This window comes from Staurois parvus, unplaced genomic scaffold, assembly GCF_062004578.1.
Source record: "Staurois parvus isolate SC_StPar_1 unplaced genomic scaffold, SC_StPar_1.0 ptg000066l, whole genome shotgun sequence".
Lineage (NCBI taxonomy): Eukaryota > Metazoa > Chordata > Amphibia > Anura > Ranidae > Staurois > Staurois parvus.
The window spans coordinates 3043448-3059863 of record NW_028317862.1 but is presented as its reverse complement, the minus strand read 5'-3'; the positions used below and the strand labels follow the sequence as shown (position 1 = coordinate 3059863).

Sequence of the window (16416 nt, the reverse complement as noted above, 5' to 3'; positions counted from 1 at the left end):
AAAAAAAATGTAAAAAGCAATTTCATTCCGCATTCGTTTTGGCCCCTCCCCCTCCTCTGGCGTCTCCATCTCCCAAGCCCTGCTGCACATCTACACATGGGTGTGTTGACAGGTGGAATTGTGTCCCCCTTTAAGATTTAGCACTCTCCCTGCTTTTGGGTCCTTTCCTGGAGTAGTAGGATGAGTTTCCAAGGGATGTCAGCAGGGTAAGGAGGACTTCCTCGCAGGAGGATGGTGCCCCTGGGCCTGGGGGATGCTAGAGGGGGGACTATGGAGGATGCTGGCCTACTTAAAACATAAGCAGTGAGCCCTGGAATGGTGAGTACCCCAAAGCACCCCACCCCCTCTGGATTACCTCTTGTTTAGTGTTTTACACTTTTACACTTGATGTTAACAAAAGCTATGGATGATATCATGTAATTCTACAATGTATTAAAGTGATTGCAAAGGGATTGTTTTAATTAAATAGCAAACATATTATACTTACCAGCTCCATGCTATGGTTTTGCACAGCCCCAATCCTCCTGTTCTGAGATCCACCACTGGCAAGCTGCTTTCTATGAGGCACTTATGCGGACTTGATCCTAAGCCAAGCTCTGTGCGTCTATTGATACACAGTGTGTGGCTCAGCCACAGGCAGTGATTGACAGCAGTGGGAGCCTTTGCCTCCATGGCCAGTAAGGAGAGAGGAAGCAGAGAGAGCCGCTGCTCTTGGGTGCAGCACTGGATCGACATTGGGCACAGGTAAGTATAAGGTGGGGCCTGGGAGGATCCTGTGCACAGAAGGTTTTTACCTTAATGCCGAGAATGCAGTAAGATGAAAAAACTTTCTGCCTTAGAACTACTTTAAGTAAAAGTTAAAGCAAGCATGTTCTAGACTTGGTACTGCCTCAGTGAAGTGAACTATTGCATTACAGAAGGTGGAGAGTCAAATTCATTTGAAAGTGGAGTAAGTTGAAAGTTGTAACTTTAAAGCCTCATGCACACAGGATGTTAAAAAAAACTCTCCTAGAGGCTGTCCTCCTGGCAGCAGCGTTTTTGCAGAAAAAAATGTCTGCTGCTTGTAAAAGTATCTAACGCTTTTACAAGCGTCAAGCACTTGGGCGTTAATTCATTTAATTGGCCAGAATGATCATTTATTCTGGCTATTGAAATGAATTAATGCTCAAGCGCTAAACGCGCCAAACATCTAGGCGTGTTTAGTCACGTGAAGTGTTTTTTTCTGCCAAAACGATACTGCTCTTGTACACACTGGCCCCGGTGTTTTTTACCTGCTGGTAAACGCTACTGTTACTAAAAGCTTCTAAAAATCTATGGGGGGGATTTACTAAAACTAGAGAGTGCAAAATCTGTTGCAATTCTGCATAGAAACCAATCAGCTTCCAGGTTTTATTGTCAAAGTCTAACTTAAGAAGCTGAAGTTAGAAGCTGATTGGCTACCATGCACAACTGTACTGAATTTTGCACTTTCAAGTTTTAGTAAATCTCCCCCTAGGTGTGCATGGACACATGTGATAACATAAAGGGCCATTTGGAAGCAGTAACAAAACACGCCTGACTCCCCTAAAAGTAGCCTGGCCAGCCACAGAGCGGGTGGTGGTTTGAGGTCACCTTTCTGGCGGTGATAGATAACCCGACAGGTAGCATGCGTCAGATAACTTGGGCCACCATGTCTCATGGCTCTCAGAGTCCAGATTGACTTTGGGAGCTTTGACCTGAACCACTAGTACACGGGTGTCAAACTGATGGCCCTCCAGCTGTTCCCTTACTACAAATCCTATGAGGCATTGCAAGATTGACATTTACAAGCATGACTCGCAAAGGCAAAGACATGAGGGGACTTGTAGTTTCGCAACAGCTGGAGGGCCACCAGTTTGACACCCCTGCACTAGTAAGTCACCAATTGGTGCCGAAAGAGCTCTGGGCACAGAGAGTGTTAACAGTGCTGACCAGAGAGATGAGAAGGAGCGTGTGGCCTTTGTCCTGCATCCGTGTACGTGTTTTCTATGAGTTTGGCAGAAGACGTGGTCACCTACCTGAAGTTCTGTTCTATAGGTGGGATACCCTTCTGCTTGTGCCCTCCCGTGTATGGTATACAGGGTGGACCTTCCTACACTCAGAGCCCGGGGGCAATTTGCATTATTCTTGTCTAGGTGAGTGATGGAAGTGCTGTGCCGCAGCTCAAAAACTCTACAATGTAAAAAATAAATAAATAAATAAATGTGGGGGAGAAGGCAGGGGAAAATATGTTTACATTTAGGGCGAATATCCACCTAAAAAAAAAAACAGCTATTATATATTGTAGAGGGGTGGAGGGGGTGTCAGGGTGGAAAACTCAATTTTAGAAATGAAGGTCCGCTTTTCATTTCCCTGTAATTAGCCATGCCTGCAGAATGCATTGTGTACAACATAGGACTTTGTGTTTATTTGTACAGATCTTTCAAGTACTGGAAAACCAGAATGATGTAACATTTTCCATGGAATGTTGAAGGCCTTTCTGTTACAGTGTCTCTTATTTCCCCTAATTTGTACTGTGACATGACTTCTACATATCTGGAGAAAGTCCAACTTTCGCTTCAGCTGAATTTATTGTTCAAATACATGTCGTGCCAAAAAAAAATTCAATAGAACTGATTGAGGAGGTGTTTAGAAAATGACTGGCTACTACAGTCAAAACTTTCCTTTCTCTTCTGTGCGCCTGCGTGTTATCTTTGTATAACCTGTAAAGAATGATAGGAAATAACCAGTTAAATAAAGCAGGCAATATTTGATATAGCTCACAATTCTTTTCTTGCATTGCTGTTATTCCTCTGCTTTTCTACATTTATTTTTCTTTCAATAGAACTAAAGCCAACATTTTTTTTAATTTTGGATAAAGGGTTATAACCACTGGGTTTTATTTCCATTTGTGTCCTACTGGGGAGACTTTCCTTCACTTCCTGTCCCAGAGCCAAAACAGGAAGTGAGAGGAAATCCCTATGAAGTAACCAAAACAATCGTCCACATTAGAAGATTTCCACTCTATTCCTGTTTTAGGGGCAACCCAAAATTTGGGATTTTCTTTAATTTTCAGTGATAATGGTAAGCATTACAATCAGAGAGGGTGAATCGCACTAACAGTTACACAGCAAAAAAAACCCGACAGTTGTATTAATCAATGGCATGCCTAGGGCATTTGGCACCAAGGACTGGTAATTTCCCCCCCTATTGATAAACAATCTGTGGAAATAAACTGGCTCAAAATTGTAGGCGTGGTCAAATTGTGTTAACAGTGAGTGGGGCTTAAGGGCCATAGCTGAATTAACCACTTGCCCTTCAGAGGATTTACCCCCCTTCTTGACCAGACCTTTTTTTACGATACGGCACTGAGTTACTTTAACTGACAATTGCACGGTCATGCAACTCTGCACCCAAATAAATGTACGTCCTTTTTTTTCCCACAAAGAGCATTCATTCAGTGGTATTTGATCATCTGTGCGTGTTTTATTTTGTGCGCTATAAACAAAAAAAGACTGACAATTTTGAGAAAAAAACTATATTTTTAACTTTTTTCTATTAAACATGGCCAGTAAAAAAATTAAGAAAATCAAATTTAGTCATAAACTTAGGCCAAAATGTATTCTGCAACATGTGTTTGCTAAAAAAAATCTCAATACGTGTAAATTAATTGGTTTACGTGAAAGTTATAGCATCTACAAATGGCGGTATATATGCTGGAATTTTTTTTTTAAATACTAGTAATGGCGGCGATCAGCAACTTATTGCAGGACTGCAGAACTGCAGGGGGCATTCTGAGACTGGGGGGGGGGTGGGAACTGACTAACTGCCACTGACATCCTCAGTGACACTAATACAGTGATCAGTGTTAATAAAAAGCACTGACACTGTACTAATGACACTGGGCAACAAGGGGTTAACATCTGGGGTGATCAAAGGGTTAACTGTGTGCTGTTTTACTGTGTGCTGTTTTACTGTGTTGTCTGTGTGTGTTTCACTGTGTAACCACATTGCTATATATATATATATATATATATATATATATACACATGTGATTTTGTGCAGCCCTGTCACCCTGTAGCAGTATTTCTGCTATAGGGCAGCGGGAAAATGGTTAAACCTGAGCCTACTGCCGCTATACTCACATGCCACAGTCCTTTTATCCATAAATATGCCCTCATGACTGTGCCACAAGAGAGTGTAAGGGTTACACTAATTATCACTCTTCAGCGACAAACGACAGGTGGTAAGGAGGCGTTTTGTTTTGCCTCTTCACCGCCTGCTTTAACCCCTTGGACCCCACTGAATGCATCACAAGTGGTTGTGGGGAGGTTGCAGAACGGCCCCATTCACATATATGGGTTGCATTAACTGGGTGGTAGGGCCCGCTGAAAGCGAAAAGGGGTACAGTTCCTTCCACGGCATGTGAACATCCCCAGTTGTTGCCTCTGCAGCTAAAGGGGGAGTGATTGGGGGACAGTAAAAACACTGGATTTTACCGTCCTCTAATGGCTAGTGTGAACAAGCCCTTACAGACATGTACAAACCGCAGCACACTTATGTTAAAAAAATAAAATGTTCCATCACATATGCTTTTCTATACACCGCCTATTTCACAGAAGTTCAGGAGTAATGTACTTAGAGTGCAGTAGTCAGGAGTATGAAATGCAAACCACAACGAGGGGAATTTATCAAAACTGGAGCAGACAGAATCTGGTGTAGCTGTGCATGAGAACCAGTCAGCTTCTATCTTCAGCCTGTTCAGTTGAGCTTTGAAAATGAAAGATTGAAGCTGATTGGTTACCATGCACAGCTGCCTCAGATTCTGTCTGCTCCATTTTTGCTAAATTCCCCTAAGTGTCCATAGTGCAGGGGTCAGAAGCATGTTATATACAGACCACTTTACAGTACAACCAAAATTACCCCCTCTTCCCTGTACAAATCCCTCCCACCCAAACCTACATTCCCCATAGTACAGATCTCTCCTACCTTCCCCAAATACCCCCTACCAGCCTGCCCATTCAGCACAGACCCCCCCAGCACAACCCCCTTAGTACAGACCTACTCCACCAGCACAAACCTTTCAGTACAGACTAACCCTCCAAAACAGACTGACGTTCTTAGCATGGAGCCCCCAGCGCAGCCTGACCCCCCCCTCCTAGCACAAATCGATCCCTCAAACACAAAAAACTTTTCCAGTAAAGGCTGACCCGCCAGAAAACTCCTCTCAGCACAGACAGATCCCCCACACAAACCCCTTAGTACAGATCGATTTACCTAGCACAGACCGACCCCCCCTAGAACAGACGCCTCAGTGCAGACTGATTCCCCCAGCACAGGCCGACCCCCCCTGGCACATACCGTCTTCCCCAGTAAAGAATGGCTCCCACAGCTCAGACCCCTCAGCACTCACATACCCTCCCAGCATAGACTGCCCCCCCCCCCCGCCCCCCAGCACAGACTGCTCAGCACAGACCAACTTACCCAACACAGAATGACCCCCCCAAAAAATATACCCCTTAGCGCAGACTGAACCCCCAGCAGAGTGCAGACAATCCCCATTCCCTGTGTACAGACCCCTCAATGCAAGCATCATACAGAGCCCTGAGAACCCCCCTACACTCACCAGTGCTGCAGGACACTGCTGCTCTACGCAGCACCCCCCAGTGAGTCTGAACCCTCCCCACTCCCCCCATTAGTAGGCCTCTTATTTTAAACCCTCTCCACTCTTTCCAAAACTAAAAAAAATTGCCGTAAAGCGAAATGAAACCCTTCTATCCTTTTCAGTCAAGGCAACTGCCATCTTAGCTTCTATTTCATCTGCATACGCCATGATGCTGCATATGTGATTGGTTATGACTCCAGACATTTAATGGTTTAATAGTTTGTTGAGAGCACAAGCAAACGTGACAATTGGAATTCTTCCCATTCCAGGAATGTAACAGTTTTTTGAAACTGTTAAATCGATGTATTTTAGTTCCACTTTACTTTAAGCCCCGATTCAAACTGTCACGATTCATGTTATTCACACAGGAATTGCACTGCATTCCTGTGCAAGTCACATGCGATTCTGTGAGGTGCGATTTGACCCCCATAATTTTGTATGGCTGAAATTGCACCGCATCTGCACGAAAAAGGTGCACCCACCTTTTTTTTTTGCCGCACTGGGACGGATTGCATGGGTGTTCATACCCATGTGATCTGATTCAGGCAAACGCACTGCATTCTGCAACCTGGGGTGTCATTAAATTTTAATTGCAGATCGCATCAACACAGTGCAATTGCTATGCTGTGTGATTCCTGTGCATTTCCCACATCACATCAATGTAAACCAAGCCTAAAACTGAAATATATAAGAAATAGAACTGCTCTGTGAATGTGGATTGGATGCATATACAGTAAATTATACAAACAATATGTATGATATTAGAAATAACACAAATGTGCATATAAATCCAAATGCGAAGTGAACACATATAAAACAGATCTACAAGTCACAAATAATAAATTCCATGAATAACAATCCCAATGTGGAAAACAACAGCAATGTTCAACTAAATTGTCCGAAAAAAAGTGGGATGGCGGAATCTTCCACGAGAACCGTCACCAAAAGACCCCCAAGGGTATATGCTTACCTCACAGATGGGCCCTAATATTAGGGCAATAGGAGTCTTATATTGCCTAAGATTTGGACCAGTGGATGCCTCTGTGGATACAAAGAAAACAAAAAGAGGGCGCACCGGCCTACTGCATTATTGTAAAAAATATTTATTGAAAGGTAAAAAGTAAGTATCATACTCACAATTGACATACAGGTCAAAGGCACATCACACTGCACAACGGTGTCCAATCCACACTGCATATAAATCCACAATTGGAACCCTGGACTTCCAACAGGCTAATGCGTTTTAAGAACTTAGCCTCTTGCTCAGTCCTCAAAACGTGTTAGCCTGTTGGAAGTCCAGGGTTCCAATTGTGGATTTATATGCAGTGTGGATTGTGACAGTCACGGCGTCAGACCCCCAGCCCTTCTCACCAACTCGTGACCAAAGGACTAGCCAATCTAAAGCCGCGCTGTCACGTGCGTAACAATGCCACGCTTAGCTGCACCCTGCACAAAGATTTTCCAGCTAATTGACCACAATCTATGTACCTGCAGCCTGAGAGCGATTGTTATTGGGTCAGGTTAATTACGCAATTAACCCTTCACACTGCCACCACCGCCTTTTTGTAGAGAAAAGGAGGAAACTCACCAATATTAGCAATAACACTATGATGTTTGAATAATTGTCTGTATACCATTGTCACCACAGGCAGAGGTATATAGAGGTTTAAAAACACACAGTAGCGCTCTTCAGAGACAAGGATTCTTAGTTTGCATTAAAGAGCTTTAGAAACAGTTCAACACTTTTCAGAAAATAAGATTTATTTTAGTAATGGTGCAATAAAAGTATTTTCAGAAAAACGCAGAAAAAAAAGTAGTACATGCTGCATTTTTTCTGCACAGAACCATACTGGAACATGGCAAACTGCATCAAAACTGCATCGGGACTGAATGTGGTGTGAACTGTAAGCAAAAACAAATTTGGAATGCATTTTTGTAGTGTGAACTGGCCCTAAAGGATACGTTCACCCTTTGGGGACATGTTACTTATTCCACCCATTTTTAGGGTGGAACATGTAATGTTCCCAGAGCTGCAGCTGTCTCCCCGTACTATCTGTCAAACTTGAAAACAGTGCAGCCCCGCCCACACAGTCACATCATTCATTCACCGTGAATGAATGAACTTCAAGTCCCAACAGCCTTAGCGGATGATGGCTTGTAGATTTCAATTAACTGCCATGGAGCTGTGGAGCACCATGGTAGTATATTGAAGCTTCCTGTCAGTATATCTGCTTGACCATACATCCTGTACTGGAAACAGATATTCTGAGAGGTCTGCAGGAGACCTGCATGGCATCAGCGATCTACAGATTACTGGTACAATGCTTTCCAGGCTTCTGTAGACAAAAATAATAAATGCACATTTTGTTACCTGCAAAAAAATGTGAATTTATTATTTTTGTCTAAAAGGTGAACTTATCCTTTAAAACTGACCTAGCATCAGATCTGTCTATTCATGTGAAGTGTATGAATGCTATTTGTTACCACTTAAAGTAGTGATTCTCAACCTTCCTAATGCCGTGACCCTTTAATACAGTTCCTCATGTTGTGGTGACCCCAACCATAAAATTATTTACCCAGTAATTATAATTCATAAAGTGTCATTTTACCTCCAATACTGCTGCTTTCAACTCAATAGCTGCTTTTAACAGAGTAGCTGCTTTCAACACAGCAGCTGCTTTCTACACAGTAGCTGCTCTTTACACATCGGAAATATGTGTTTTCTGATGGTCTTAGGCGACCCCTGTGAAAGGGTCGTTCGACCCCCAGGTTGAGAACCACTGACTTAAAGGGATCCAATTCTCTAACAATGCTTTCATCTTCCTTTCTCTGCAGAAGACTAGTACGATCTTTGTTCAGGAATTACCCAGGGGCAGCATCTGCTTTTAGTAATTATTATTATTATTATACAGGATTTATATAGCGCCAACAGTTTGCTCAGCGCTTTATAATATAACGGGAGACAATACAGCAACAATACAGTTCAATACAAGAGGGATAGGAGGGCCCTGCTCCTTGGAGCTTACAATCTAAGAGGGAGGGGCTAGTGGTACAAAAGGTAGTAACTGTGGGGGATGGACTGGTTGGAAGAGCAGAAGATTTCATTATTAGCTGCGGACAGGATAGGCTTCCCTGAAGAGATAGGTTTTCAGAGATCACCTAAAAGTGAGCAGAGTAGGCGATAGTCTGATAAATCGAGGTAATAAAATGCTAGCCCTGAAAGACACAATCAAGAGAATCCTGGTATTTGTGCAGTATCTGTAAAGTCACAGCACTCATACTGCTGCCTCTGAAACTGTGACCAGTCACATCAGACTCACATAGCTCAGTGTATTTGCTGCCAAAATGTAAAAATTAATTGCCACAACAGATTAGACTTCCTGTTCCCTCCTAACCTGAGACCTGATGGAACAACTACACTGAACAGAATTATCAGTGGTGGAGAAAGGACTGAAGAAATGCTTCCTCCTGCTGACAGGAGACTGATTACATTTCATATCATTTACCATTCTCTGAAAACCCATCATTTTCTGGAAGATCTTGAAAAACTGTGCTAAAGTATTGGTTTTCAATGATGAAATATAGAGTAATTTTGAAAAATGACATCATTGTTGTATATTGTAACATTTTTTTTTTCGATAAGTATTTCAGGAAAATATCACAATATGGCCTCTAGATGGAACTGACAATCATAAAATATAATGATATTACAAACAAAATGGTGATCGTTCATGCCACCTGTGTGAAAGCTTAAAGGATAAGTTCCCCTTTGGGAACAGGTTACATGTTCCACCCATTTAACATGTTCCCAGTGCTGCAGTCGCTGCACGATTCCCCCCCCCCTCCCCGTGACAGAAGAAAAAGTTCCCCATACTAGCTGTCAGTTTTTCAGAACAGAGTAGCTATGCAGGGCTCTGCCCACACCCAATCTATGTCCATCAGTGCTGCCAATCTGTGCCTGTCAGTGCTGCCAATCTGTGCCCATCAGTGCCGCCAGTCAATGCCGCCTATCAGTGCTGCCATTCAGGGCCATCAGGGCTGCCTATCAGTGCCCTTCAGTGCTGCCTATTAGTGCCCATCATTGCCACCAGTAGCACCCCATCAGTGCTGCTTATCAGTGCTGCTTCATCAGTGCTACCTATCAGTACCCATCAGTGCTGTCTATCAGTGACCATCAGTGCAGCCTCATCAACGCATATCAATGAAGGAGAAAAATTACCTGTTTGCAAAATTTTAGAACAGAAACTAAGAAAAATGTGGGGCTTTTTTCTCAATATTTTTGGTCTTTTTTTTATTTGTTTAGCAAAAGATAAAACACCAGTGGTGATCAGTCACAACCAAAATAAAACGATTTGCGTGAAAAAAATTATAACATTTTATATGGATACAGTGTTGCATGACCACATAATTGTCATTCAAAGTGTGTCAGCGCTGAAAGCTGACAATTAGCCTGGGCAGGAAGGGGGTAAAAGTGCTTGATAGGCAAGTGGTTAAAGAATATGTTACCCCAATATTTCATTTTCCTGATATGTGCCTGTTGTACCATATATTTGTTCTCTTTGTATTGCTACCTTTATGTGAAATATCTAATGTTCCTGCCAGTCCTCCTACTTTCATATTTTGAACTGATGACTCTAGACATAGAAGCGCATCCTTCCCAGTATATCAGTCAGTCTTCTGGCTGAGCTGGAAGAACATCCTTCCTGTCTTCCACTGGCCAATACTTGTGCTGACAGACCCCCTGCAAGTCATTCCCTAGGAAGATCAGTGTAATGCTGTTTCTTTTTTTCACTCCTAGCTCTCCAAACCCCTAATTCAGCTGAAAACAGAGATTATGTGATCATTTAGAAAAAAAGGGGGAAAAAGAAAGAACTATTATGTTAAGGGTTCACATATACATTATTTTTTCTGTTTAAATGTCTTCTGAATATTTCTGGCTGTACTCTGATGTTATTGGTTTGTTAGATCTTATATCTATCAAAGCAATTCATAAACAAACCTTTATACAATGTATGTCTTCAAAACGTTTCTTTCTTGTCTGTTTTACAATAAATCAGCTATAGCTGTAGGGAGTGATATGGTTATAACCTGTATGGAAATTATACAGTAAACAAGAATGCATGCAAGTGTTTTTTTTATTATTTCTTTACTTAGGACTAGTGATGGGCTGAACACCCCCAAACTTCTAACCCTATGCAAGTCTATGGGACACAAACTTATAAATTCAAAAGTGCCCGTTTTGAAGGCTTATATGCAAATTATTGGCCTTGAAAGGGGTATGGGGACTTGGGTACTGCCCTGAGGGACTTGAATCAGTGAAAAAAATATATTTCAAAAAGTACCGTTTTAGTCATTATTTATTGCTTAAAGTAAAAAAAAAAGAGAAAACTTCCTTTAAATATCATGCCTGGGAGTCCCCTTAAACTACCTGAAAAGTTGTACATCTGTACAATGTATAGAATGACTGACATTTTTATATATTTATTGAAATATATTGAATATGGCCAAAATTGTAGTATTTCATATATATGGCAATATATTTGGGAAGAATATTTTAAAAATATATTTTAAATATATTTTCTTCCATATAGGTAGTGCAGTGCTGAATAGCAAAAAATGCTCTGATCAAAAGGGAGTTTGTTAATTCCTTAAATTTGTATACATTGTTGCTTACACAGTATACAGTATTTGAAGTTTGCTTGAAAGATGTTTTTGCAATTTCTCAAATGCCAGTTGGTAAATGTAGAGGCAATCTCACAAAAGAAGGCTTGCTTTTTATACCCAAAGAAAACTAGGCTATCCTAGACAAGTACAGTCCAGTCCCATTTTTATTTGTAGTCCTGAGAAAATCACCTAAAATGTATGACACGTGAAATGTATACATTCCCAATGCTTATAATATTTCAAAGAAAATTGTCAATAACCTTATTACCAAAACAAATTTCTTTAAAAATATTATCAATTAATCTCAAATGCATGTTATTGTTATTGTAAGATTCACCTGATGTAATATTCTTCCAAACACAAATGGACCAAATCCTGCCAAAAACATAGATAACATTAAAGTGCTTAGGCTACCCTTATTTTCTTCATAGAAACGTCCACTCATTTATGGACATCTATAGAGTGTGCAGTGTTTTTAGTCAGCCAGATTTGAAAACCATTTTATGTCCATGGTACCTGTGGACAACCCTGACTGACCGTCCCATATGGAATACAATTGAATGACCCGGTTTGAAAATCTTCTCCAAATGCTATTGCTCCCATTTTTATTTGTATTCCTGAGAATATCACCTGAATTGTATGGCAAGAGAAATGCATAATTTCAGATTCACTTGAAATACTTTTACCACTCCTTCGAAAACAAAATGACACAACCGTATTGCCACAAACATTTTCTTTAAAAATGTTTTAAATGCATCTCAAATGCATGTTATTATTATTGTATAATTTTTATTGTAATATTCACCAAAAAGTAATTCAGATGTAATTTTCCTAGGTGCATACAGTGATAAATGGCCCTACCGAGCCTTTGGTTCGTTACTCAGATGTGGACCATTTAACGACCAAAACACAGGTAACGTTCAGGCACCTTGGATACCGTAGGGGGTGCTTATTATATTTCAGCTTGTAAAATATTTGTGCTTGGGCTACCCTTATTTTCTTCATAGAAACTTCCACTCATTTATGGACATCTATAGAGTGTGCAGTGCAGCCAGACCTGATAACCATTTTATGTCCGTGATACCTGTGGACAACCCTGACTGTCTGTCCCATATGGAATACAATTGAATGACCCGGTTTGAAAATCTTCTCCAAATTCTATTGCTCCCACAAAGATAAAATGGGCAGGAACTGCCGGTCTGCCCACAACACTGTCTTCATCCATGCTCAGCTGTCTCTAGACATACATTTTTTACCCTCAGCAAGTCAATTGATGAAGTGGTCTGAAAACTGTGTTACCTGAGAGAACTCAGCACATCCAACCCTCCCCCTATATCTAAAAACAACCTAAAGTTGAAATATGGCCAAGGAATACCCATGCCTCTCTAGCTAACTGCCTCAGTATTAAGAAATCTAAATTACATATAAGGCTGAAATACTGTGGTCATGTGAGTTGTGGAGTCACATATCTTCTATCTTCTGGATTGTTGAGTGTGTGTGGGGGGCTTCTTCAGATAGCCCACATTGCTGCCTGGTGACAATGACACCTGCAATTGGATCCAGTGGCAGGGTTCTCGTTCTCGCAAAGTCCTGGAGACCCTAACAGTGGTGTGTTGATTGGCAACGAGCTAGATCCAATTTTGGCCAGAGATGGATTTTAAGAGACAACTATTGTCTACAGTGACTAAGCAGAAAGTAGAGCTACGGAGGTAATAGCATCTATGGCTGACTTTGCAGTGAAAGGCTGCCATATAGTGAACCATGATCAGCAACATAGACCCCCATCCCCAATATTTTTCTTATGAGCTACTAGATGTATACACAGCATCAGAGATATAAACATTTCACAAAGGAACCTACTATATTTACTTATTACAGGTACTTATATAGCGCCATCAATTTATGCAGCGCTTTACATATATATATATATATATATATATATATATATATATACATATACACACAGTATATATATTGTACATTCACGTCGGTCCCAAACCCTCAAGGGGCGTACAATCTAAGGTTCCCAATTCACATTAATACATACACATTCTAGGGCCAATTTAGACAGGATCCAATTAACCTTCCAGCATGTCTTTGGAGTATGAAAGGAAACCAGAGTACCCGGAGGAAACCAACTCAGGCACAGGGAGAAAATGTAAACTCCAGGCAGGTACTATAATTACCTTTCTGTACACATGCTGTGCTTATTGCTAAGCTGCTTTAACTGAAAGAACAATGTACAGTACTCAATAATCATGTAAGGGTTTTAATTCACTATTTCCTTGTTAGCAATATTTCTACCACTGCTATAAGGAAGTGAATATATTGAATTCAATGTCTCCATGTGCCATTTAACAGGTTACAACTTGTTTGCTTTATTTCTTATTTTTGAGTAAGCCTGTCTGTTAAAATTTGCATAAATTCCCCTAACCTCTTTTTAGTTATACTTTAATAGCAAATGATGTGTAATACTAGTGGTACACAATAGAATGGATTGATTATTAATGTTAATAATTATCAGAAAAATACATCTTGGCATAACAAATGGCACAGCTTTTATAAACGCAGCTAATCCTAGGCAAGCATGGTCAAGCCCATTTTTATTTGTATACCTGAGAAAATTATCTGAATTGTTTGGCAAGAGAAATGCATAATTTCAGATTCACTTGAAATACTTTTACCACTCCTTCCAAAAAAAAAATGACACAACCTTATTAACACAACGATTTTCTTTAAAACTGTTTTATATGCATCTCAAATGCATGTTATTATTATTATTGTATCATTTTTATTGTAATATTCACCCAAAAGTAATTCAAATGTAACTTTCCTAGATGCATACAGTCATAAATGGCCCTACCGAGCCTTTGGTCCGTTACTCAGATGTGGACCATTTAACAACCAAAACACAGGTAAGGTTCAGGCACCTTGACTACCCTAGGGGGTGCTTATTATCTCTCAGTTTGTAAAATATTTGTATAGCCGGGTTGATCCTTGCCACTTCTCCCCTCTTAGGCTGCATTCACACTTGAGCATTTTGTAGCTTGAAGCTCAAAGCTTGAAGCTCCAAAAAAGCTCAACCTTAAAAAAATCAATTGTTCTCTATGGGGCCTGTTCACACCTGATCAAGCGAACAGTCACTTTAGAAAACAATTATTTTTTTAAGTTTGAGTGTTTTTGGAGCTTCGAGCTACAAAACACTCAAGTGTGAATGCAGCCTTACTACTGAACCTCTGCAAGGCAAGTTGCACAGCATACAATCATGGGTCCCCATTATCTCCCTTTTCATTCTCAAGGAATATTCTTTCCATCTGTGGACAGCTTTGGAGAGTGCTGTGTTTTTGGTATTCCTGACCTGACTGCTAGATTTGCATTGTGAAAAAGGAAAAGCAAGATTAGCCATTAACATGAAATGGCAACACCTGAGCTACTTCAAGCAACCATCTTAAGTCTCTGGGACCCGTGTACAACCATGCCTGACTGTTCTATAGAAAAGGTAGCTGAATAAACAGGTTGGAAAATATTGCCCAAATGCTGTTACTTTCATAAAGATAAGCTGTTGAAGGAGCTACTGGTCTGGTCATATCACGTCTTCCTCCCTGTTCCCCTGTCGATACATATAAATGTGTACCCTCAGTAAACCAACTGACATTTATGAAGCAGTCCTCAAACTCTATAACCTGATGTGTGACAGCACATCCAACCACCCTACTATATCTAAAAACAACCTAAAGCTGAAAGCCAACCCTTCTCTAGCTAATTGCGCCAGTAAAAAAAAATATATATATATATGTAAACTAAGTACCCAAATACTTATCTAAATCCATGGTCGTGTTAGGTGCCGTGTCACAAATCTTCTCACTTGTTGATTGCAGTGCGGGGGGGTCCTTCTTTAGGCACCTACATTACTACCTGGTGCCATGGATAGCTTCCATTGGGTCTATTGGCAGGGTTTTCACATGGAGACTCCAGCAGTGGTGTGATGATTTCATGAGGAGATATTGTGACAAGACAGGTCTAAATTTGGCAAAAGTTGGTCCTTACGAGATTCTAAAGTTTTTTTTAATACAGACAATGCATTGAGGTAAAGAAAACCTTCTGTGCCACAGGATCTCCCAGACCCCCTTATACTTACCTGAGCCCCATCTCAATCCAGTAGACATGTGCAATTTGTTTAGTTCCGAGTCGAAATTCTGACAAATGTTCTGTTATTTGGAGATTCGGATGTATCTCCATATGTAATTCCGAATTACAATAGTAATGAATTTAAACGAATCTGAAATACAAAGGCGAAATTCAGCAGAAATGTAAATAGATTCAAATTCGATAACACATTTGAAAACAAGTTCACATTTGAAAACCAATTTAAATTTGAAAACAAGAATAGAATAAAATAGAACAGAGAATAAAGAAATAGAAAAGAATAGAAAATAAAAGCATAGAATAGAAGAAAAAAACAGAATAGAAAATACAAGAATAGAACAGAATACAGTAGAAAATAACACAGTAAAACAAAGAAAAATAGAATAGAAAATAAAGGAATAGAAAAGAATAGAATCCATTAGAATAGAATAGAAAAGATTAACATAGAAAATTAAAGAATAGAATATAATAGATTAGAATAGAAAATCAAAGAATAGAAAAGAATAGAAAATCAAAGAATAGAAAAGATTAGAATAGAAAATCAAAGAATAGAATAGAGTAAAATAGAGCAAAATAGAATATAAAATACAGGAATAGAATCAAAGCCATTCATAACACTGCCCCAAACTACCTCACCGACCTGATACCCAAATACCACCCAACCCATATTCTTCGCTCCTCACAAGACCTCCTACTTTCTAGCTCCCTGGTCTCCTCCTCCCAAGCCTGACTGCAGGACTTCTCCTGGACTTCCCCCATCCTCTGGAACTCACTACCCCAATCCATCAGACTCACCTACCCTCCTCACCTTTAGGTGCGCCCTGACAACCTATATCTTCAGGGAAGCCTACCCCACCCTCACCTAAGAGCTGATCTCCTCCACTCCTCCTACCACTCCATCCCCCACAGCCACGTCCTCCTGTACCTCCACCCCCTCCCTCCTA

At 40.6% G+C, this 16416-nt stretch overlaps 1 long non-coding RNA gene across 1 annotated transcript in view; it reads left to right on the top strand.

The window, feature by feature from the left end:
• Positions 1-14852, top strand: part of LOC149469605 (uncharacterized) — a 29420-nt gene extending 14568 nt beyond the window's left edge. Inside the window, exons 2-4 of the long non-coding RNA XR_016311547.1 lie at positions 12162-12239; positions 14164-14241; positions 14626-14852. This is a non-coding gene — a long non-coding RNA (uncharacterized LOC149469605). The remainder of the gene's footprint in view (positions 1-12161; positions 12240-14163; positions 14242-14625) is intronic.
• Positions 14853-16416: the final 1564 nt, after the last annotated feature.